Source organism: Triticum urartu, unplaced genomic scaffold (assembly GCF_056163025.1).
Source record: "Triticum urartu cultivar PI428250 unplaced genomic scaffold, HENAU_Tu73 scaffold2, whole genome shotgun sequence".
In the NCBI taxonomy this organism is placed as follows: domain Eukaryota; kingdom Viridiplantae; phylum Streptophyta; class Magnoliopsida; order Poales; family Poaceae; genus Triticum; species Triticum urartu.
Window position 1 is genome coordinate 2,964,505 of NW_028260368.1, and position 23,341 is coordinate 2,987,845.

At 37.8% G+C, this 23,341-nt stretch overlaps 2 non-coding genes across 2 annotated transcripts; both read right to left on the reverse strand.

The window, feature by feature from the left end:
* Window positions 1-803: 803 nt before the first annotated feature.
* TRNAC-GCA (transfer RNA cysteine (anticodon GCA)) lies at window positions 804-874 on the reverse strand. Its single transcript has one exon. It is a non-coding gene; the product is annotated as a tRNA-Cys (tRNA).
* Window positions 875-18,400: 17,526 nt separating this feature from the next.
* TRNAR-UCU (transfer RNA arginine (anticodon UCU)) lies at window positions 18,401-18,472 on the reverse strand. Its single transcript has one exon. It is a non-coding gene; the product is annotated as a tRNA-Arg (tRNA).
* Window positions 18,473-23,341: the final 4,869 nt, after the last annotated feature.

Sequence of the window (23,341 nt, forward strand, 5' to 3'; positions counted from 1 at the left end):
CTGGTAGAATTAGAGAGCATTAAAAATACGAGATACTATAGCCCTTTTTTCCTTAAAAAAGAAAGAGTACGGGAATGATGTCCTGAATAGAAGAAGCGGGAATAGGAAGATTTTTTATTCCTTTTGTTACTCTTTTTTTTTTTTTTAAGCAAAGGACGCCCGAATATACCATAAAATTATCGATAGATAAATATTTATTGGATACCTACCTTACCTAATGTTTATTTTTGACCTAAACCCTGCAGCCTTGCTTTGTATCATTCTATGAAAGAATGAAGAGATTTTATCCATAATACAACTCCTAAATTGATTTTTGATCGACCTATTTAATCTGATTCTCGTTAGAATTAAGTAGTCCTTACTTTAGTGTATGTAGGTAACATAAGATGTACGATAAAAAAATGTATAATAATTAGTAAGTCTTGATATTCTTTCGTGGAGTCCCTTCTTGAATCTTAGATTGAAAAAAAAAAAGAATGCCCCTTAGGGACCTTTCTTTGGATACCAAGATTTCTGACATCTTATCCTCGTATTTTAAAATTATCAAATCGAATCTCAATTAAGAACCAATTCAAATTCATATAATAAAAGAATAAGGAAACACTACCTCACCCCTATTGATAACCATTTTGGCCACTACCGTCAAAACAAACCCTAACCCTAGTTTGAGGATAGAACTATGGTATGGTTTCTCTAAACCCAGTATCGGCAGGCCCAGTTACTCTCTTGCCCGAACTTATGCGAAGTAAAAATTTATCGAATTCGATCAGCACTATAAAAAAAACCTAAGTATTTTATTGATCAGGCGGCACCCAGATTTGAACTGGGGATAAAGGATTTGCAGTCCCCTGCCTTACCGCTTGGCCATGCCGCCAAAAAATCCGATCAAAAATCTAGAAAACAGCAAGTATTCATCCACGTTTTCTTACGAAAAGCCCCTTTTATTTTGAATATAATTCTACTTACTTTTTTCCAATCTTTTTCAAAAAATCTATTCCTGCTTTTTTTGATCCAGTTTCTATTATTCTCCTCGATAGATTCTATCTTAAAACATACATTGTTAACACAATAAAACTTCCCATTTCTTTCTATTGAGATGAAAAAGAAGAAAAAGTGGATTTCTATTCACAGGCTGCAAAATTCAGAATAAATTGGAACCGTTAACTAGAATTCTCTTTTTTTTATTGCAGTAGTGAACTACTCTTAAATCGGTATTATCTCCCCCCCCTTCAATGGCATAATAAAATATTATGGCTTTATGCTTAATCCGTGTATAGGTAAACTTTAGGTCCGAACAGCATTATTATCCAAAGATCCCCTTTATGTACATATCTCTATGGGGAATCATGCTTTAATTTTTCAAAGTATTAAATTAAATATCTTGAATAAAAAAAGGAAATTTGCTCTGATATAGAGTATAACCTGACTATCTTGGCGTACCCAAGTGAAATTACGATAAAAGAAAAGCATGGATATGGGGAGAGGTGGATAACTAGATTGGCATGTACTTAAAAAAGGGACTTACTTTATTTTAGAATTCCACAATGAAATACTGAATTTTCTAGCAATTATACTACTCCGATCCGAAATAAAAAAGAACCCTCAAATTATTTTGAGAAATTAAAGTAAGCACGCTATTCTAAATCGAAGTAAAGTCAAACTTTCTAGTATATTATATTACGGCTTTATTACATTCATAGAAAGGAGATAAAATGAGAAATCTTTGCCATCCAATCTGATTAGAATATCATAACATAAAGTATAAGTGGCAGAATTTTTTTTGTAGGAATGTTTTATCAATTCATTTTCATTTCATTTGTACCCCTGGCAAACTCGAACTTTCGTCCAAATGGTCTCTATTCATATGTATGAAATACATATATGAAATACGTATGTGGAGTTCCCTAGAATTTCATGTGATTCAGTAAACAGAATATAGATTCCATGATTGCTAGATCGATCCATAGGGATTGATGAAGAGTGAGCTGATAATGGAATTTTTCTTTGATAAACAGGAAACTTAAGATTAAGATGCTCCGGAATGGAAACGAGGGAATGTCCACAATACCCGGATTTAGTCAGATCCAATTCGAGGGATTTTGTAGGTTCATTAATCAAGCCTTGGCAGAAGAACTTGACAAGTTTCCAACAATTAAAGATCCAGATCACGAAATTGCATTTCAATTATTTGCGAAAGGATATCAACTGCTAGAACCCTCGATAAAAGAAAGAGATGCTGTGTATGAATCACTCACCTATTCTTCCGAATTATATGTATCTGCGAGATTAATTTTTGGTTTCGATGTGCAAAAGCAAACCATTTCTATCGGAAACATTCCTATAATGAATTCCTTAGGAACCTTTATTATAAATGGAATATACCGAATTGTGATCAATCAAATATTGCTAAGTCCTGGTATTTACTACCGCTCGGAATTAGATCATAAGGGAATTTCTATCTACACTGGCACTATAATATCAGATTGGGGGGGGAGATCGGAATTAGCAATTGATAAAAAAGAAAGGATATGGGCTCGCGTGAGTAGAAAACAAAAGATATCTATTCTAGTTCTATCATCAGCTATGGGTTCGAATCTAAGAGAAATTCTGGATAATGTTTCCTACCCTGAAATTTTCTTGTCTTTCCCGAATGCTAAAGAGAAGAAGAGGATTGAGTCAAAAGAAAAAGCTATTTTGGAGTTTTATCAACAATTTGCTTGTGTAGGTGGGGACCTGGTATTTTCGGAGTCCTTATGCGAGGAATTACAAAAGAAATTTTTTCAACAAAAATGTGAATTAGGAAGGATTGGTCGACGAAATATGAATCGGAGACTTAATCTTGATATTCCTCAGAACAATACATTCTTGTTACCACGAGATGTATTGGCCGCTACGGATCATTTGATTGGAATGAAATTTGGAACGGGTATACTTGACGATGACGATATGAATCACTTGAAAAATAAACGTATTCGTTCGGTTGCGGATCTGTTACAAGATCAATTCGGATTGGCTCTTGGTCGTTTACAACATGCAGTTCAAAAAACTATTCGTAGAGTATTCATACGTCAATCGAAACCGACTCCCCAAACTTTGGTAACTCCAACTTCAACTTCAATTTTATTAATAACTACTTATGAGACCTTTTTTGGCACATACCCGTTATCTCAAGTTTTTGATCAAACGAATCCATTGACACAAACTGTTCATGGGCGAAAAGTGAGTTGTTTAGGTCCTGGAGGGTTGACGGGGAGAACCGCAAGTTTTCGGAGCCGAGATATTCATCCGAGTCACTATGGGCGTATTTGTCCAATTGACACGTCTGAAGGAATCAATGTTGGACTTACTGGATCCTTAACAATTCATGCGAGAATTGATCACTTGTGGGGATCCATAGAGAGTCCGTTTTATGAAATATCTGCTGAGAAAGCAAAAGAAAAAAAAGAGAGACAGGTGGTTTATCTATCACCAAATAGAGATGAATATTATATGATAGCAGCAGGAAATTCTTTGTCCTTGAATCAAGGTATTCAGGAAGAACAGGTTGTTCCGGCTAGATACCGTCAAGAATTCTTGACTATTGCATGGGAACAGATTCATGTTAGAAGTATTTTTCCTTTCCAATATTTTTCTATTGGGGGTTCTCTCATTCCTTTTATTGAGCACAATGATGCGAATCGGGCTTTAATGAGTTCTAATATGCAGCGCCAAGCAGTTCCGCTTTCTCGGTCCGAGAAATGCATTGTTGGAACTGGATTGGAACGCCAAACAGCTCTAGATTCGAGGGTTTCCATTATAGCCGAACGCGAGGGAAAGATCATTTCTACTGATAGTCATAAGATACTTTTATCAAGTAGTGGGAAGACTATAAGTATTCCTTTAGTTAACCACCGTCGCTCTAACAAAAATACTTGTATGCACCAAAAACCCCGGGTTCCACGGGGTAAATCCATTAAAAAAGGACAAATTTTAGCAGAAGGAGCTGCTACAATTGGGGGCGAACTTGCTTTAGGAAAAAACGTATTAGTAGCTTATATGCCATGGGAAGGTTACAATTTTGAAGACGCAGTACTAATTAGCGAACGTTTGGTATATGAAGATATTTATACCTCTTTTCACATCCGGAAATATGAAATTCAGACGGATACGACAAGCCAGGGCTCCGCTGAAAAAATCACTAAAGAAATACCACATCTAGAAGAACATTTACTCCGCAATTTGGACAGAAATGGAGTTGTTAGGTTGGGATCCTGGGTAGAAACTGGTGATATTTTAGTAGGTAAATTAACGCCTCAGATAGCGAGCGAATCATCTTATATCGCGGAAGCTGGATTATTACGGGCCATATTTGGCCTTGAGGTTTCCACTTCAAAAGAAACTTCTCTGAAATTACCTATAGGTGGAAGAGGGCGCGTTATCGATGTGAAATGGATCCAAAGGGACCCGCTCGACATAATGGTTCGTGTATATATTTTACAGAAACGTGAAATCAAAGTTGGGGATAAAGTAGCCGGAAGACATGGGAATAAAGGGATCATTTCCAAAATTTTGCCTAGGCAAGATATGCCCTATTTGCAAGATGGAACACCCGTTGATATGGTCTTCAATCCCTTAGGAGTACCCTCCCGAATGAATGTGGGACAAATATTTGAAAGCTCGCTCGGATTAGCGGGGGATCTGCTAAAGAAACATTATAGAATAGCACCCTTTGATGAGAGATATGAGCAAGAGGCTTCAAGAAAACTTGTGTTTTCAGAATTATATGAAGCCAGTAAAGAAACAAAAAATCCATGGGTATTTGAACCCGAGTACCCGGGAAAAAGCAGAATATTTGATGGAAGAACAGGCGACCCCTTTGAGCAACCTGTTCTAATAGGGAAGTCCTATATCTTAAAATTAATTCATCAAGTTGATGAGAAAATTCATGGGCGTTCTACTGGGCCCTACTCACTTGTTACACAACAACCGGTTAGAGGAAGAGCCAAGCAAGGGGGACAACGAGTAGGAGAAATGGAAGTTTGGGCTTTAGAAGGATTTGGTGTTGCTCATATTTTACAAGAGATACTTACTTATAAATCTGACCATCTTATAGCTCGCCAAGAAATACTTAATGCTACGATCTGGGGAAAAAGAATACCTAATCATGAGGATCCTCCAGAATCTTTTCGAGTGCTCGTTCGAGAACTACGATCTTTGGCTCTAGAACTGAATCATTTCCTTGTATCTGAAAAGAACTTCCAGGTTAATAGGGAGGAAGTTTGATCGGAATAAATATAAATTCTTTTCTTATTTCTATTTTATGATTGACCAATATAAACATCAACAACTTCAAATTGGACTCGTTTCCCCTCAACAAATAAAGGCTTGGGCTAACAAAAACCTACCTAATGGAGAAGTCGTTGGCGAAGTCACAAGGCCCTCTACTTTTCATTATAAAACCGATAAACCAGAAAAAGATGGATTGTTTTGCGAAAGAATCTTTGGACCCATAAAAAGCGGGATTTGCGCTTGTGGCAATTCTCGAGCGAGCGGAGCTGAAAACGAAGACGAAAGATTTTGCCAAAAATGCGGGGTCGAATTTGTGGATTCTCGGATACGAAGATATCAAATGGGATACATCAAACTCGCATGTCCCGTGACTCATGTGTGGTATTTGAAAGGTCTTCCTAGTTATATCGCGAATCTTTTAGATAAACCTCTTAAGAAGTTGGAGGGCCTAGTATACGGCGATTTCTCTTTTGCTAGGCCCAGCACTAAAAAACCCACTTTTTTACGATTACGAGGTTTATTCGAAGAGGAAATTGCATCCTGTAACCACAGCATTTCTCCCTTTTTTTCTACCCCAGGCTTTGCAACATTTCGAAATCGGGAAATTGCGACAGGAGCAGGTGCTATTAGAGAACAATTAGCAGATTTGGATTTGCGAATTATTATAGAGAATTCTTTGGTCGAATGGAAGGAATTAGAAGACGAGGGGTATAGTGGAGATGAGTGGGAAGATAGAAAAAGACGAATAAGAAAAGTTTTTTTGATTAGACGCATGCAATTGGCGAAACATTTTATTCAAACAAATGTAGAACCAGAATGGATGGTTTTGTGCTTATTACCGGTTCTTCCTCCCGAATTGAGACCTATTGTTTATAGGTCTGGAGATAAAGTAGTGACTTCAGACATTAATGAACTTTATAAGAGAGTTATCCGTCGGAACAACAATCTTGCCTATCTATTAAAAAGAAGTGAATTAGCGCCAGCAGATTTAGTAATGTGCCAGGAAAAATTGGTACAAGAAGCCGTGGATACACTTCTTGATAGTGGGTCCCGCGGGCAACCGACGAGGGATGGTCACAATAAAGTATACAAATCACTTTCAGATGTAATTGAAGGTAAAGAGGGAAGGTTTCGCGAGACTCTGCTTGGGAAACGGGTCGATTACTCGGGGCGTTCTGTCATTGTTGTGGGTCCTTCGCTTTCATTACATCAATGTGGATTACCTCTAGAGATAGCAATAAAGCTTTTTCAGCTATTTGTAATTCGCGATTTAATCACGAAACGCGCCACTTCTAATGTAAGGATTGCTAAAAGGAAAATTTGGGAAAAAGAACCCATTGTATGGGAAATACTTCAAGAAGTTATGCGGGGACATCCTGTACTGTTAAATAGAGCACCTACCCTGCATAGATTAGGCATACAGGCCTTTCAACCCACTTTAGTAGAGGGGCGTACTATTTCTTTACACCCATTAGTGTGTAAGGGTTTCAATGCGGACTTTGATGGAGATCAAATGGCTGTTCATCTACCTTTATCCTTGGAAGCTCAGGCAGAAGCCCGTTTACTTATGTTTTCTCATATGAATCTCTTATCTCCCGCTATTGGGGATCCTATTTGCGTACCAACCCAAGACATGCTTATCGGGCTTTATGTATTAACGATTGGAAAGCGTCGAGGTATTTGTGCAAATAGATATAATAGTTGCAGAAACTACCCAAATCTAAAAGTAAATTACAATAATAATAATAATTTTAAATATAGGAAAGATAAAGAACCCCATTTTTCTAGTTCTTATGATGCACTGGGAGCTTATAGACAAAAACTAATCAGTTTAGATAGTCCCTTGTGGCTACGATGGAACCTGGATCAACGCGTCATTGGGTCAAGAGAAGTTCCGATTGAAGTTCAATATGAATCTTTGGGGACTTATCATGAGATTTATGCCCACTATCTAATAATGGGAAATAGAAAAAAAGAAATTCGTTCGATATACATTCGAACCACTCTTGGTCATATTTCTTTTTATAGAGAAATAGAGGAAGCCATACAAGGATTTAGTCAGGCCTATTCATACACTACCTAAACAAGAAAGTTAGATTCGGCGATGCCCCTCCCCTTTCGGGGGGCATTCCGATTTCCCTAGTATCATCATTATTTGCCACGCGAATCCAGATTGAGATTGAGGCAATTAAGTTAATTAAATTTTCGAATCACTGACTCAGGCCCATTGTCGAATCCTACTCAGCAATTGTCGAATCCTACTCAGCCGAAAAGGGGGTACTTATGTATGGCGGAACGGGCCAATCTGGTCTTTCATAATAAAGAGATAGACGGAACTGGTATGAAACGACTTATTAGCAGATTAATAGATCATTTTGGAATGGGATATACATCCCATATACTGGATCAACTAAAGACTCTGGGCTTCCATCAAGCCACTACTACATCGATTTCGTTAGGAATCGAGGATCTTTTAACAATACCCTCTAAGGGATGGTTAGTCCAAGACGCGGAACAACAGAGTTTTCTTTTGGAGAAACACTATTATTATGGGGCTGTACACGCGGTAGAAAAATTACGCCAATCTGTTGAGATATGGTATGCGACAAGTGAATATTTGAAACAAGAAATGAATTCAAATTTTCGGATAACGGATCCTTCTAATCCAGTCTATCTAATGTCTTTTTCAGGAGCCAGAGGAAATGCATCTCAAGTACACCAATTAGTAGGTATGAGAGGATTAATGTCGGACCCTCAAGGACAAATGATTGATTTACCTATTCAAAGCAATTTACGCGAGGGACTTTCTTTGACAGAATATATAATTTCCTGCTATGGAGCCCGCAAAGGGGTTGTAGATACTGCTGTGCGAACAGCAGATGCTGGATATCTTACACGTAGACTTGTTGAAGTAGTTCAACATATTATTGTGCGTAGAAGAGATTGTGGTACTATCCGAGGTATTTCTGTAAGTCCTCAAAATGGGATGACGGAAAAACTTTTTGTCCAAACACTAATTGGTCGTGTATTAGCAGACGATATATATATCGGTTCACGATGCATTGCCGCGCGAAATCAAGATATTGGAATTGGATTAGTCAATCGATTCATAACTGCCTTTCGAGCACAACCATTTCGAGCACAACCAATATATATTAGAACCCCCTTTACTTGCCGAAGCACTTCTTGGATCTGTCAATTATGCTATGGCCGGAGTCCTACTCATAGTGATCTGGTCGAATTGGGAGAAGCCGTAGGTATTATTGCAGGTCAATCAATTGGGGAGCCAGGGACTCAACTAACATTAAGAACTTTTCATACTGGCGGAGTATTCACAGGGGGTACTGCCGACCTTGTACGATCCCCTTCGAATGGAAAAATAAAATTCAATGAGAATTTGGTTCACCCCACACGTACCCGTCATGGGCAGCCTGCTTTTCTATGTTATATAGACTTGCATGTAACTATTCAGAGTCAAGATATTCTATATAGTGTGAATATTCCCTCAAAAAGCTTGATTCTAGTGCAAAATGATCAATATGTAAAATCCGAACAAGTAATTGCGGAGATTCGTGCCGGAACGTCCACTTTACATTTTAAAGAAAGGGTACAAAAGCATATTTATTCTGAATCAGACGGCGAAATGCACTGGAGTACTGATGTTTACCATGCGCCCGAATATCAATATGGTAATCTTCGCCGATTACCAAAAACAAGCCATTTATGGATATTGTCAGTAAGTATGTGCAGATCCAGTATAGCGTCTTTTTCACTCCACAAGGATCAAGATCAAATGAATACTTATGGTAAAAAAGATAGGGAAATTCTTGATTATTCAACGTCGGATCGAATCATGTCCAATGGCCATTGGAATTTTATCTATCCTTCTATTTTTCAAGATAATTCAGATTTGTTGGCGAAAAAGCGAAGAAATAGGTTCGTCATTCCATTACAATATCATCAAGAACAAGAGAAAGAACTAATATCCTGTTTTGGGATTTCGATTGAAATCCCCCTTATGGGTGTTTTACGTAGAAATACTATTTTTGCTTATTTTGACGATCCCCGATACAGAAAAGATAAAAAGGGTTCAGGAATTGTTAAATTTAGATATAGGACCCTAGAAGAAGAATATAGGACTCGAGCGGAAGACTCAGAAGAGGAATATGAGACCCTAGAAGACGAATACAGGACCCGAGAGGACGAATATGAATATGAAACCCTAGAAGAATCTAAATATGGAATCCTAGAAGACGAATACGAATATGAAACCCTAGAAGACGAATATGGGAGCCCAGAAAACGAATATGGGAACCCAGAGAACGAATATAGGACTTTAGAGAAAGACTCAGAAGAGGAATATGGGAGCCCAGAGAGCAAATATAGGACCCAAGAGGACGAATATGGAACTCTAGAGGAAGACTCAGAAGACGAATATGGCAGCCCCGGGGAAAGCGCAGAGGAAAAATATGGTACTTTAGAGGAAGACTCAGAAGAAGATTCAGAGGACGAATACGAGAGCCCAGAGGAAGATTCCATCTTAAAAAAAGAGGGTTTGATTGAGCATCGAGGAACAAAAGAATTTAGTCTAAAATACCAAAAAGAAGTAGATCGGTTTTTTTTCATTCTTCAAGAACTTCATATCTTGCCGAGATCTTCATCCCTAAAGATACTTGACAATAGTATTATTGGAGTGAATACACAACTCACAAAAAATACAAGAAGTCGACTAGGCGGACTGGTCCGAGTGAAGAGAAAAAAAAGCCATACGGAACTCAAAATATTTTCCGGAGATATTCATTTTCCTGAAGAGGCGGATAAGATATTAGGTGGCTGTTTGATACCGCCAGAAAGACAAAAAAAAGATTCTAAGGAATCAAAAAAAAGGAAAAATTGGGTCTATGTTCAACGGAAAAAAATTCTCAAGAGCAAGGAAAAGTATTTTGTTTCCGTTCGCCCTACAGTGGCATATGAAATGGACGAAGGAAGAAATTTAGCAACACTTTTCCCGCAGGATCTCTTGCAAGAAGAAAATAATCTCCAAATTCGACTTGTCAATTTTATTTCTCATGAAAATAGCAAGTTAACTCAAAGAATTTATCACACAAATAGTCAATTTGTTAGAACTTGCTTAGTAGTGAATTGGGAACAAGAAGAAAAAGAAAAGGCTGGTGCTTCCCTTGTTGAGGTAAGAGCAAATGATCTTATTCGCGATTTCCTAAGAATTGAGTTAGTCAAGTCCACTATTTCGTATACACGAAAAAGGTATGGTAGGACAAGTGCAGGACCGATTCCCCATAATAGGTTAGATCGCGCCAATATCAATTCTTTTTATTCCAAGGCGAAGATTGAATCACTTAGCCAACATCCAGAAGCTATTGGCACTTTGTTGAATCGAAATAAAGAATACCACTCTTTGATGATTTTGTCGGCATCCAACTGTTCTCGAATTGGTTTATTCAAGAATTCAAAACATCCCAATGCGATAAAAGAATGGAATCCTAGAATTCCTATTCGAGAAATTTTTGGGCCCTTAGGCGCTATTGTAGCTAGTATATCGCATTTTTCTTCATCTTACTATTTACTAACGCATAATAAAATCCTGTTAAAAAAATATTTGTTCGTTGACAATTTAAAACAAACCTTCCAAGTACTTCAAGAACTTAAATACTCTTTAATAGATGAAAATAAAAGGATTTCTAATTTCGATAGTAACATAATGTTGGATCCATTCCTTTTGAATTGTCACTTTGTCCATCATGATTCTTGGGAAGAGACATTGGCAATAATTCACCTTGGACAATTTATTTGTGAAAATGTATGTCTATTTAAATCGCACATAAAAAAATCCGGTCAAATTTTCATTGTAAATATGAATTCCTTTGTTATAAGAGCAGCTAAACCTTATTTGGCCACTACAGGAGCAACTGTTAATGGTCATTATGGAGAAATCCTTTACAAGGGAGATAGGTTAGTTACGTTTATATATGAAAAATCGAGATCTAGTGACATAACGCAAGGTCTTCCAAAAGTGGAACAAATCTTTGAAGCGCGTTCAATTGATTCATTATCCCCGAATCTCGAAAGGAGAATTGAGGATTGGAATGAGCGTATACCAAGAATTCTTGGGGTCCCTTGGGGATTCTTGATTGGAGCTGAGCTAACCATAGCCCAAAGTCGTATCTCTTTGGTTAATAAAATCCAAAAGGTTTATCGATCCCAAGGGGTACAGATCCATAATAGACATATAGAGATTATTATACGCCAAGTAACATCAAAAGTGCGGGTTTCCGAAGATGGAATGTCTAATGTTTTTTCGCCTGGGGAATTAATCGGACTATTGCGAGCGGAACGAGCAGGACGAGCTTTGGATGAATCGATCTATTATCGGGCAATCTTATTGGGAATAACAAGGGCTTCCCTGAATACCCAAAGTTTCATATCTGAAGCAAGTTTTCAAGAAACTGCTCGAGTTTTAGCAAAAGCTGCCCTACGAGGTCGCATTGATTGGTTGAAAGGCTTGAAAGAAAACGTAGTTCTGGGGGGGATTATACCTGTTGGTACCGGATTCCAAAAATTTGTGCATCGTTCCCCACAAGACAAGAACCTTTATTTCGAAATAAAAAAAAAAAATCTATTCGCGTCGGAAATGAGAGATTTTTTGTTTCTCCATACAGAATTAGTTTCTTCAGATTCTGACGTAACAAACAATTTTTATGAGACATAAGAACCCCCATAAAAATATTTTTTACTTTACTAGACTTTTGAACTTAGAACACTAACAGGTCAAATTTTAGATTTTTAAGATTTTTATTTTAATAAGTAAAACAAGTCAGTTAATTCATTAAGGTGGTTATGTTTATACCATGTATCAATGGCCAACTCTTATCTTAGTACAAGGTTCTCTCGGAACAATTATTATTTATTTCAAGCTATTTCGGATCTTTCTTAATCTTCAAAAAGAACTAAATTCCGTAATGGAATGGTAGGATTAAAAAAAAGGAAGTGTGGAAAAAATGACAAGAAGATATTGGAACATTAATTTGAAAGAGATGATAGAAGCAGGAGTTCATTTTGGTCATGGTATTAAGAAATGGAATCCTAAAATGGCCCCTTACATTTCGGCAAAGCGTAAAGGTACTCATATTATAAATCTCGCTAGAACGGCTCGTTTTTTATCAGAAGCTTGTGATTTAGTTTTTGATGCAGCAAGTCAGGGAAAAAGTTTCTTAATTGTTGGTACCAAAAAAAGAGCAACAGATTTAGTAGCATCAGCTGCAATAAGGGCTCGTTGTCATTATGTTAATAAAAAGTGGTTCAGTGGTATGTTAACGAATTGGTCGATTACGAAAACTAGACTTTCTCAATTTAGAGACTTAAGAGCAGAAGAAAAAATGGGAAAATTCCACCATCTCCCAAAAAGAGATGTGGCAATCTTGAAGAGAAAATTATCTACTTTGCAAAGGTATCTCGGCGGGATCAAATATATGACGAGATTGCCAGACATTGTGATCGTCCTTGATCAGCAAAAAGAGTATATAGCTCTTCGGGAATGTGCCATTTTGGGGATTCCTACTATTTCTTTAGTCGATACAAATTGTGACCCGGATCTCGCGAATATATCGATTCCAGCCAACGATGACACTATGACTTCAATTCGATTGATTCTTAACAAATTAGTATTTTCAATTTGTGAGGGCCGTTCTCTCTATATAAGAAATCGTTGATTAAGAATATATAGTGAATTCTTGGGCAACTGCGTAAATTTATGGAATCACTTACTTTACTATATCTTTTTTTTTGCATAGAATTTTTTTTGCATAGAAAAAAGAAGGGGAATATTGATATATATTAGAGGGTATTGATATATATTATGATCTGATGTGCTTTCTTGGTATCCTAAATATAAGATTAATACTTCAAGTTGCTGAGTTGAGAAAGAGATGGTTGAATCAAAAGAATTCCTTTTTTGAAGTTCAATTTTTATCAGAGGACAATATGAATATTATACCTTGTTCCATTAAAACACTCAAGGGGTTATACGATATATCGGGTGTAGAAGTAGGCCAACACTTCTATTGGCAAATAGGAGGTTTCCAAATTCATGCCCAAGTACTCATCACTTCTTGGGTCGTAATTACTATCTTGCTAGGTTCAGTTGTCATAGCTGTTCGGAATCCACAAACCATCCCGACCGACGGTCAGAATTTTTTTGAATATGTCCTTGAGTTTATTCGAGACTTGAGCAAAACTCAGATTGGAGAAGAATATGGTCCCTGGGTTCCCTTTATTGGAACTATGTTCCTTTTTATTTTTGTTTCGAATTGGTCGGGTGCTCTTTTACCTTGGAAAATTATAGAGTTACCCCATGGGGAATTAGCAGCGCCCACGAATGATATAAATACTACTGTTGCTTTAGCTTTACTCACGTCAGCGGCATATTTTTATGCTGGTCTTAGCAAAAAAGGATTGAGCTATTTCGAGAAATATATTAAACCAACTCCAATCCTTTTACCAATTAACATCCTAGAAGATTTCACAAAACCATTATCGCTTAGCTTTCGACTTTTCGGGAATATATTGGCGGATGAATTAGTCGTTGTTGTTCTTGTTTCTTTAGTCCCCTTAGTAATCCCTATACCGGTCATGTTTCTTGGATTATTTACAAGCGGTATTCAAGCTCTTATTTTTGCAACATTAGCCGCAGCCTATATAGGTGAATCCATGGAGGGTCATCATTGAATTGACTCTTTTTGGAAATAGTATTTTTTTTTTTTGCAGCTTAGCTCAATTCATGCATGGTTCCAGATAATCTGCTTGGTTGCAAAAAAATAGTTAGAAATGCGTATGAATATATAGCCTAGAGTTGTAGGAGAGAGAATAGAATAGACTATATTATGGAATTTTCAAAGTATATATGCATTAAGGAGGGTGGAGTCAGGCTAGATCTATACTATAATATCCTTAATGTCTATAAGTGGAGTCCTCTTTTATGCAGGTTTCCACTTTAAGCAATGATTTTAGAATCCGATTCAATAGAAAATGAGAAAATATGCAAACAAAATAGAAGAAACAAATGTATATATATAGGATATTATATTATATATTCCTAGGTTAGATTCATTATCTAATCCGATATATGGATATGGAATTCCCTTCTATGTAGTTCGGACAATTCACATTATCATTTCAATTTGATTTCAATTTGTACTTTTTAGTTACTTTACTTCTCCCCAATAGAGCTTAGAAGTAAGAATTTATTGGTTGATTGTATCCTTAACCATTTCTTTTTTTTGACACGAGGAACTACTCACCATGAATCCACTAATTGCTGCTGCTTCTGTTATTGCTGCTGGATTGGCCGTAGGGCTTGCTTCTATTGGACCTGGAGTTGGTCAAGGTACTGCTGCAGGACAAGCTGTAGAAGGTATTGCGAGACAGCCAGAAGCAGAAGGTAAAATACGAGGTACTTTATTGCTTAGTCTAGCTTTTATGGAAGCTTTAACAATTTATGGACTAGTTGTGGCACTAGCGCTTTTATTTGCGAACCCTTTTGTTTAATCTTAAAAAAAAAATTCTTTCGATTTCGATTAGATACTTTTTTCTTTTTTTAGTAAATTGGTATTTGCTTCCACAATTCCAATTATATCAATACTTTATTTAATTTACTCCTATTTATTACTCCTGGAATTATCTATTTATCGGGACAGATAATACCCCATTCTAGGAAGGGCTGAGTTGAGTATTATTAATTTAGAAGATATGCTCACCTTCTTATTTCCCGTCCTTAGTTTAGGAAAGTGGAAAGTTTTTTCCTTTTATTTTAGGAATTTTGGGAACAGAACATTTCAACAAAGGAAGTCTTTCACCGGTCAAACAAGACGTAAGACTTAATCTAAAAGAAATTACTAGATTGAATCTATTTGCATTAAAAAAACCGATCAAAAAAGGGCGAGCGAAGTAAGTGATCGAAAAACTTTGTTCTTTGTTCGTCCTATCTATAAGAGGAGAGCATATGAAAAATGTAACCCATTCTTTCGTTTTTTTAGCTCACTGGCCATCCGCTGGCAGTTTCGGGCTTAATACCGATATTTTAGCAACAAATCTAATAAATCTAACTGTAGTGGTTGGTGTTTTGATTTTTTTTGGAAAGGGAGTGTGTGCGAGTTGTCTATTTCAAGAATAGATTGGATCTATCCGGCTGCACTTTATAATATTTTTTAGTATTTTTCGGATAAATAAGAAAAGGGTGCACGATCTCGACGAATTACTTCTGAATAAATTCAGAAATCATATGGAAGAACCATAGCATTTCGCGACTCATTGGTAAATCAACTTTGATTCTCTATAAACCAAGAATGTGAGACCATTAACACGGTTAAAGCTAAACTGCTTGAAGTCCAGGCAAAAAGAGGTACTCTTTCTACAACTATATTAGTATTAGTACCAATTTAAACGGGAAATAGCTAATGTAAAATTTATCTGATATAGAACACTCATATCGATAAAATGGTTTGAACTATTTACTAGAAAAAAAAGGGGGCACCCTGCCCTTTTTTAACCAATGCCGAATCGACGACCTATGTATAAAAAAGAGAAATTTTTTGGATTTGAAGAAAAAAAAAATAAAAAAGAATTCTATTAATTTTCATTTTCCATTTATTTAGTTAGTTTTTCTTAATGAAATTGAAATTATTAACTAGAGGGCAAATAAAAATAAAGAAACAACTTTGCTGACCATGATATATTTTTATCTAGGCGGAAGAGTCCTCTTAATATTTATCTAGTCTTATATAGGTTTCGGTATATTGAAATATAAACATAAAAAAGAAGATAGAGGATAGGCTCATTACTTAAAAAAAAGATATGGAAATAGCTATAGAAAAAAAAAAAGGAGCGTGAGAGCCAAATGAATCGAAAGATTCATGTTTGGTTCGGGAAGAGATCATAAAAGTTGTAAACTTACAAAATAATCTACTTTCATTAAAAGATTTATTAGATAATCGAAAACAGAGGATCTTGAGTACTATTCGAAATTCAGAAGAATTGCGTAGAGGGACCATTGAGCAACTCGAAAAAGCTCGGATTCGATTACAGAAAGTCGAACTAGAAGCGGATGAGTATCGAATGAATGGATACTCTGAGATAGAACGAGAAAAAGCAAATTTGATTAATGCTACTTCTATTAGTTTGGAACAATTGGAAAAGTCTAAAAACGAAACCCTTTATTTTGAAAAACAAAGGGCAATGAATCAGGTCCGACAGCGGGTTTTCCAACAGGCCGTACAAGGAGCTCTAGGAACTCTGAATAGTTGTTTGAATACCGAGTTACATTTCCGTACGATTCGTGCTAATATTGGCATTCTCGGGTCCCTGGAATGGAAGAAATAATTAAATTAATTAGGCCTTGAACTTCTACTTTCGTTTAGAATTTAGGCATTATTTTTCCCCTTGCTTCCGAAAAAAGAGTCAAGAAACACTAATGGCAACCCTTCGAGTCGACGAAATTCATAAAATTCTCCGCGAACGTATTGAACAATATAATAGGAAAGTAGGGATTGAGAATATAGGTCGCGTAGTTCAAGTGGGGGATGGGATTGCTCGTATTATAGGTCTTGGTGAAATAATGTCAGGTGAATTAGTCGAATTTGCAGAAGGTACTAGGGGTATTGCTCTGAATTTGGAATCCAAAAATGTTGGGATTGTATTAATGGGCGATGGGTTGATGATACAAGAGGGAAGTTTTGTAAAAGCAACAGGAAGAATTGCTCAGATACCCGTGAGTGAGGCTTACTTGGGTCGTGTTGTAAATGCTCTGGCTAAACCTATTGATGGGAAAGGCGAAATTATAGCTTCCGAATCTCGCTTAATTGAATCTCCTGCTCCAAGTATAATTTCCAGGCGTTCCGTATACGAACCTCTTCAAACAGGGCTTATTGCTATCGATTCGATGATCCCTATAGGGCGCGGTCAGCGAGAGTTAATTATTGGGGACAGACAGACTGGCAAAACAGCAGTAGCCACAGATACAATTCTCAATCAAAAAGGGCAAGGTGTAATATGTGTTTATGTAGCTATCGGTCAAAGAGCATCCTCCGTAGCTCAAGTAGTAACTACTTTCCATGAGGAGGGGGCCATGGAATACACTATTGTAGTAGCTGAAATGGCGGATTCACCTGCTACATTACAATACCTCGCTCCTTATACGGGAGCAGCCCTGGCTGAGTATTTTATGTACCGCGAACGGCATACTTTAATAATTTATGATGATCTCTCCAAACAGGCACAAGCTTATCGCCAAATGTCCCTTCTATTAAGAAGACCTCCCGGACGTGAGGCTTATCCAGGGGATGTTTTTTATTTGCATTCACGCCTTTTAGAAAGAGCCGCTAAATTAAATTCTCTTTTAGGCGAAGGAAGTATGACCGCTTTACCAATAGTTGAGACTCAATCTGGAGACGTTTCCGCCTATATTCCTACTAATGTAATCTCCATTACAGATGGACAAATATTCTTATCTGCGGATCTATTCAATGCCGGAATTCGACCCGCTATTAATGTGGGTATTTCTGTTTCCAGAGTAGGATCCGCGGCTCAAATTAAAGCCATGAAACAAGTAGCTGGCAAATCAAAATTGGAACTAGCGCAATTCGCAGAGTTACAAGCCTTTGCACAATTCGCCTCTGCTCTCGATAAAACAAGTCAGAATCAATTGGCAAGGGGTCGACGATTAAGGGAATTGCTTAAACAATCCCAGGCAAATCCTCTCCCAGTGGAAGAGCAGATAGCTACTATTTATACCGGAACAAGAGGATATCTTGATTCGTTAGAAATTGAACAGGTAAATAAATTTCTGGATGAGTTACGTAAACATCTAAAAGATACTAAACCTCAATTCCAAGAAATTATATCTTCTAGCAAGACATTCACCGAGCAAGCGGAAATCCTTTTGAAGGAAGCTATTCAGGAACAGCTGGAACGGTTTTCTCTTCAGTAACAAATAAATTTTGCATGTCTACTCTTGTTAGTAGAATAGGAATCGTTGAGAAAGCTTTTTCATTTGAATCATGCAAAAAAGTTTTCTTTGTTTTTAGTTTAGTATAGTTATTTAAAGAATAGATAGAAATAAGATTGCGTCCAATAGGATTTGAACCTATACCAAAGGTTTAGAAGACCTCTGTCCTATCCATTAGACAATGGACGCTTTTCTTTCATATTTTATTCTTTCTTTTATTTTTTTGCTTCTTCCGAGAAAAAACTGTTAGACCAAAACTCTTTTAGGAAATCAAAAAATCCAGATACAAATGCATGATGTATATATTATATCATGCATATATCATAAAGAAGGAGTATGGAGGCGGTAGTGGGAATCGAACCCGCAACCCCAAGGTTATGAGCCTTATGAGCTACCAAACTGCTCTATACTCTTAAACTAAAGAGGGGTAACTAGTGGATAAAAGAGGGTTGGATACGCCCCTCTACCAATATCTATACAAATAGAATAGTCCATTTATACAGAATGGTAAAGAGGGCTCCTCTATGATTATCAATTCCAGAAATCCATACAAATACGAAAGGGTATTTTATCCTTACCAACTGGATCTTGTTGCACCCGGTAACAAACATTCATAAACCATTTCTCGAAGTACGTGTCCGGATAGCCCAAAATGTCGATAGTTAGCTCTAGGTCTTCCGGTCAAAAAACAACGTCGATGAAGGCGTGTAGGTGCACTATTACGCGGTAGGGATTGCAATTTTTCTCGCATTTTCGTTTTTTCACTCAAACTCAAGGGAGAAACTTTGCTTCTTATCTTTTTTTTTAAAGATTGACGAATCAAATGATATTTCTGTTCTAATTTCTGCCGCTTCTTCTCCCTCTGAATCAAACTTTTTTTTGCCATAATGTGTCGTTGCTATTATTACCAAGTATACGGTTCTAATCCTAGATGGAAAAATAAATAGAAAAAGAAATCTAAAAAGGCAGATCCTCCCTCTCTATCAAGAGTAATGAACTAGGTGCTGATACAGTACAAAAAAACAAACTAAATTAACCAAACTTGCCTGATGTTGAGGCAATCAAGAAAGCTGCATAAGTGAATATATAACCCACGGAAAAGTGAGCTAATCCAACCAATCTTGCTTGCACAATGGAAAGAGCCACGGGCTTATCTCTCCAGCGAATTAAATTAGCTAAAGGTGTGCGTTCATGAGCCCATGCTAAAGTCTCAATTAATTCCTGCCAATACCCCCGCCAGGAAATTAAGAACATAAATCCAGTAGCCCAAACAAGATGTCCAAATAAGAACATCCACGCCCATACCGATAAACTATTCATCCCAAAAGGATTATATCCATTGATAAGTTGTGAAGAGTTTAACCATAGGTAATCTCTTAACCATCCCATCAAATAAGTGGAGGATTCATTAAATTGTGAAACGTTGCCCTGCCATAATGTGATATGTTTCCAATGCCAATAAAAAGTAACCCACCCAATGGTATTTAACATCCAGAAAACTGCCAAATAAAATGCGTCCCAAGCAGAAATATCACAAGTACCGCCGCGCCCTGGGCCGTCACAAGGAAAACTATATCCAAAATCCTTTTTATCTGGCATTAATTTGGAACCGCGTGCATCTAAAGCGCCCTTTACTAAAATCAATGTAGTTGTATGCAAACCTAGAGCAATAGCATGATGAACCAAGAAATCCCCAGGTCCTATTGTTAAGAAAAGCGAATTACTATTCTCATTAACAGCATTCAACCATCCGGGCAACCATAGGCTTCGACCCGCATTGAAAGCGGGGCCATTCGTTGAAGATAAGAGTATATCGAACCCATATGTCGTCTTGCCATGAGCAGATTGTATCCATTGGGCAAATATAGGTTCGATCAAGATTTGCTTTTCTGGAGTACCAAAAGCAAGCATGACGTCGTTATGAACATAAAGGCCCAAGGTATGGAATCCTAGAAAGAGGCTAGCCCAACTTAAATGAGATATGATAGCTTCTTTATGGTCTAACATTCTTGCCAATACATTATCCTCATTCTGTTCCGGATTGTAATCCCTAATGAAAAAAATAGCTCCATGAGCAAAAGCCCCTGTCATGATGAACCCTGCAATATATTGGTGATGAGTATATAAAGCAGCTTGAGTAGTAAAGTCTTGTGCTATGAATGCATAAGGAGGTAAAGAGTACATATGTTGAGCTACTAAGGAAGTAATAACCCCTAAAGAAGCTAGAGCAAGACCTAACTGAAAATGAATCGAATTGTTGATTGTGTCATAAAGGCCCTTATGCCCACGCCCTAATCGACCCCCCGGAGGAGTATGCGCTTCTAAAAGATCTTTAATACTGTGCCCAATTCCGAAGTTAGTTCGATACATGTGACCGGCAATGAGAAAAATAAATGCAATAGCTAAATGATGGTGAGCCATATCGGTCAGCCACAAACTTTGTGTTTGTGGATGGAATCCCCCAAGAAGAGTTAGAATGGCAGTTCCCGCTCCTTGAGCGGTACCAAATAAATGATTACTCGAATCAGGGTTTTGGGCATAAAGATTCCATTGACCCGTCAAAAGGGGTCCCAACCCCTGGGGATAGGGTAATACATCTAAGAAATTATTCCATCGAACGTACTCCCCCCTGGATGCGGGAATAGCAACATGAACTAAATGTCCTGTCCAAGCCAAAGAACTTACCCCGAAAAGTCCTGACAAATGATGATTGAGACGAGATTCCGCGTTTTTGAACCACGAAAGGCTTGGTTTCCATTTGGGTTGTAGATGTAACCAACCCGCTATTAAGGACAGCGTAGAAAGAAATAATAGAAAAAGAGCTCCAGTATAAAGATCCTCATTGGTGCGTAATCCTATTGTATACCACCACTGATAAACTCCAGAATAAGCAATATTCACTGGACCAGCAGCACCTCCTCGAGTAAAGGCTTCCACAGCGGGTTGACCAAAATGAGGATCCCAAATCGCTATGAGCAATAGGTCTTACGTGTAAAGGATCCTGTATCCATGATTCAAAATTTCCTTGCCAAGCTACATGAAACAGATTTCCGGACGTCCATAGAAAGATTATTGCTAATTGCCCAAAGTGAGAAGCAAAAATGTTCTGATAAAGACGTTCTTCAGTAATATCATCATGACTTTCGAAATCATGTGCGGTAGCAATACCAAACCAAATACGACGAGTAGTGGGGTCCTGAGCTAAGCCTTGGCTAAACCTGGGAAATCTTAATTCCATAATGCCTTTCAAATCCTCCTAGCCACTATCCTACTGCAATAATTCTCGCTAAGAAGAATGCCCATGTCGTGGCAATTCCACCCAGAAGGTAATGGGTTACTCCTACAGCGCGTCCTTGTATAATGCTCAAGGCTCTAGGCTGAGTAGCAGGAGCAACTTTTAATTTGTTATGAGCCCAAACGATAGATTCAATGAGTTCTTGCCAATAACCACGGCCGCTGAATAAAAACATTAAACTGAAGGCCCAGACAAAATGAGCACCTAAGAAAAAAAGACCATATGCAGATAATGAAGAACCATAAGACTGAATGACTTGCGATGCCTGTGCCCACAAGAAATCTCGAAGCCACCCATTAATCGTAATGGAACTCTGTGCAAAGTTTCCCCCTGTAATATGAGTTACCACCCCTTGATCACTTATAGTACCCCAAACATCCGACTGCATTTTCCAACTGAAATGGAAAATGACTACCGAAATTGCATTGTACATCCAGAATAAACCTAAGAAAACATGATCCCAGGCGGATACTTGACATGTTCCCCCTCGGCCAGGCCCATCGCAAGGAAAGCGAAAACCTAGATTTGCTTTATCGGGTATCAAACGGGAACTCCGAGCAAATAAAACACCTTTCAAAAGTATTAATACAGTCACATGTATGGTAAATGCATGAATGTGATGGACTAAAAAATCTGCGGTTCCTAATGGAATAGGTAACAAAGCCACTTTGCCACCTACTGCTACTAACTCGCCGCCTCCCCACGTTAAGCTAGTACTTGTTGTTGCACCAGGAGCTGTTACGCCAGGCGCAGTAGCATGGATATTTTGTACCCATTGAGCAAAGATAGGTTGTAATTGTATGGCAGTATCCGAAAACATATCTTGTGGACGGCCTAAAGCACTCATGGTATCATTATGAATGTACAAGCCAAAACTGTGAAAACCTAGAAATATACATACCCAGTTAAGGTGGGATATGATTGCATCGCGGTGTCTAAGGACGCGATCTAATAGATCGTTGTATCGAGTAGTTGGATCATAGTCTCTTACCATAAAAATTGCTGCATGTGCAGCAGCACCGACTATTAGAAATCCGCCAATCCACATGTGGTGTGTGAACAAGGAAAGTTGTGTACCATAGTCAGTAGCTAGGTATGGATAGGGAGGCATAGAATACATATGATGAGCTACAACAATGGTTGTAGAGCCTAGCATAGCTAGGTTAAGAGATAATTGAGCATGCCATGACGTTGTTAAGATTTCATAAAGACCCTTATGGCCTTGTCCTGTAAATGGGCCCTTGTGAGCCTCCAAAATATCTTTAAGTCCATGGCCAATACCCCAATTGGTCCTATACATATGACCTGCGATTAGGAAAAGAATAGCAATAGCTAAATGATGGTGCGCAATATCGGTCAGCCAGAGACCACCGGTTACTGGATCTAGTCCTCCGCGAAAAGTCAGAAATTCTGCGTATTTGGACCAATTTAAAGTGAAAAAAGGGGTTGCTCCTTCGGCAAAACTAGGATAAAGTTGAGCCAAAAGGTCCCGATTCAAGATAAATTCATGAGGAAGTGGTATCTCTTTAGGATCCACCCCAGCGTCAAGAAATTGGTTAATTGGTAAAGATACATGAATTTGGTGCCCCGCCCAAGAAAGAGACCCAAGTCCTAATAATCCCGCTAAGTGGTGATTCAACATGGATTCTACATCTTGGAACCAGGCCAATTTGGGAGCGGCTTTGTGATAATGGAACCAACCAGCAAAAAGCATTAACGCTGCAAAAATCAATGCACCAATTGCAGTACAATAGAGTTGTAAT